Raw genomic sequence first — 2,500 nt, 5'->3', positions numbered from 1 at the left:
ATATATATATATATACATATATATGTATATATATATATATATATATATATATATATATATATATATATATTTATATATACATACATATATATATATATATATATATATATATATATATATATATATATATATATATATATATATATATATATATATATATATATATATATGTGTGTGTGTGTGTGTGTGTGTGTTTGTGTGTATATATAGTATATACTGTATATCTTACTCTTAGATATGAGCTAACAGGATATCAAACGATATTTAGGCTTTGATATATTATTCGTTACTGTAACACGGAAGACCCCGTTGAAAAATGTGCTTCTCAAATCATTTATATCATTTGCCTGTCTCCAAACTTATGAGAAGGATTATATATTTCCTACAACCTGATTTTTATTCTTCTGATTTTGGGTTTCAATAGCTGTAGCTATTGCAGAAATGAGTACCCTATATACTGCTACAAACGAAACTGACAAAAATCATACTAATTAGAGTGCTTTTGGTTATTTTCTAATATTTGTCAACATAGGTCATGTTGAGTGCATGTGCACTTGCATTTACGCCAGTTCCATAATTGAGAGAAACCCCCCCCTTTTTTTTCTTAGAAACCTGTGTCACTTCGATTGATTGTGCTAATTAAATATGCCTATATCGGGATTAAAATGACTCAAAATATATACTAATATTGATATTATGTGAAATTAACTGCGGACCGAATAAAGGCGAGATCTAGTTTCTTCCACCAAATTCATTGCTGACTATTTTTAGCAACGGACGCTGAATTGCAACCTTGGCTCTTCACCCATTGCTGAGAAATACATTGCTGGAGACTTCGAATCTATTCATACATCTTTCCCGGTTATATCATCGCAATGTGTTTCCAAGATCTAATATCCCGCTATGAAATGTCTTAAGCATTAACTAGGGTCAGATAGAATAAACACAGCAGTCACCAGAGGCTGCGTGAGAGAGAGAGAGAGAGAGAGAGAGAGAGAGAGAGAGAGAGAGAGAGAGAGAGAGAGAATTAAGTTTGTCTTGGAACTTGTCAGGAATAAGAAAATAGGATGAGGTTCTAATTCATTGAATAATTTTTATCACTCGCCATGGTCTCCATTTATACACTGTACTAATATTGTTAAACTGATTTTCTACAGAAAAGGATGCTCTATCAATACACGATGTCAGCATGTGTTTGACTTATTTATTTCTCAATTGACATCTGTTAGATCATTATCCTCCATCTCCGCACACTTCATTTCTTTTGACTGTAATGTTTGCCCCCAAATGGGCTATCTACTCAGTGGAATATCACTTGACCAGTTAAAGTGTTTAGAAAATATGCCATCCTATTATAAAGGTAACTTTGACAGGATTATTCAAATCCAAGTTTGATGAAGCCAATTGCGTGAGCAGCAGTTGAAACAATGTAGAATTCCTTCTTTTTCGTCCTCATAGTGATAGTAATAATAATATTAATGATGATGATATTCTCTAAATGTAAATCAGTTTTTATATTTCCCATGTTTGAGCGGGAAATTTGATATCTGAAATAATCGACATTAATTAGTCCTGCCTTGCCACCACGATGACCTTGGCATTAGAAAGTGAAGAGAGTTACTTGTTTGAAATTATAGTTACTAGTGTAGAGTAATTTTCCAAAACAGCTTTGCCTATACCATATAACCTACGCATGTTGTGGTTTGGCCTAGAAACATGACTTTTGGATATACAGATGATGCTATTTTGCATCAGTTCCATCTCCCAAATGTAGGCTTATGGTTGCTGAGTCCCTTAATAGGGATCCAGCTAAAGTTGGTGCATGATGCAAACTATGGCATGAAGTTAAACCCAAACAAAACTCAATATATGATTGTAAGTGGGTCAAAGTCAATGGCTTCTCAACATCCAGATTTTCGCACTACCGATGTGCTTTTAACAAGTTATATACCACTCCTTTAAAATTCTCGATGTGATTCTGGATTGAAAATATACTTTTGAGAAGCACATTCGGTCTTCTTTTCCTGGAATTATACAGAAAACTGGCCTATTGAGAAATTCTTTTCTGACTCTTGGTAAGCAATCTATCCTAATAAAATGTTTTAATTCTTTCAGTCTACCTTGTTTCGAGTATCGTTTTCCTATCTGGTCTTTACCTGCTGAATCTCATATTAATTTGTCTGACAAAAACTTACGGTCTATTGATATTAAACTCCTTATCACCAAGCAGGAAAATAATCTCTAGCACTGTCGTTCTGCTAGTTCTTTGTGCATGTTGCAAAAGATCTTTCATAAATCTGACCATCCTTTGGATTTAAATCTTCTCAGACTGTACCATCATACAGGTAGTACAGGTATGCAGTAAAGTCTAACTGTTTTGTATTTCTCCTCATTAGACTTAATACTGCACCGTATGCTAGAACATTTATTCCAGCTGTGACCAGATTTTGGAAGAGTGTTTCTTATCAATAATGTTACAAACACTTTCCGTTGAACAGGT

Source organism: Palaemon carinicauda, chromosome 1 (assembly GCF_036898095.1).
Source record: "Palaemon carinicauda isolate YSFRI2023 chromosome 1, ASM3689809v2, whole genome shotgun sequence".
Lineage (NCBI taxonomy): Eukaryota > Metazoa > Arthropoda > Malacostraca > Decapoda > Palaemonidae > Palaemon > Palaemon carinicauda.
The sequence above is the reverse complement of the archived record's forward strand: the minus strand, read 5'-3'. Positions refer to the sequence as shown.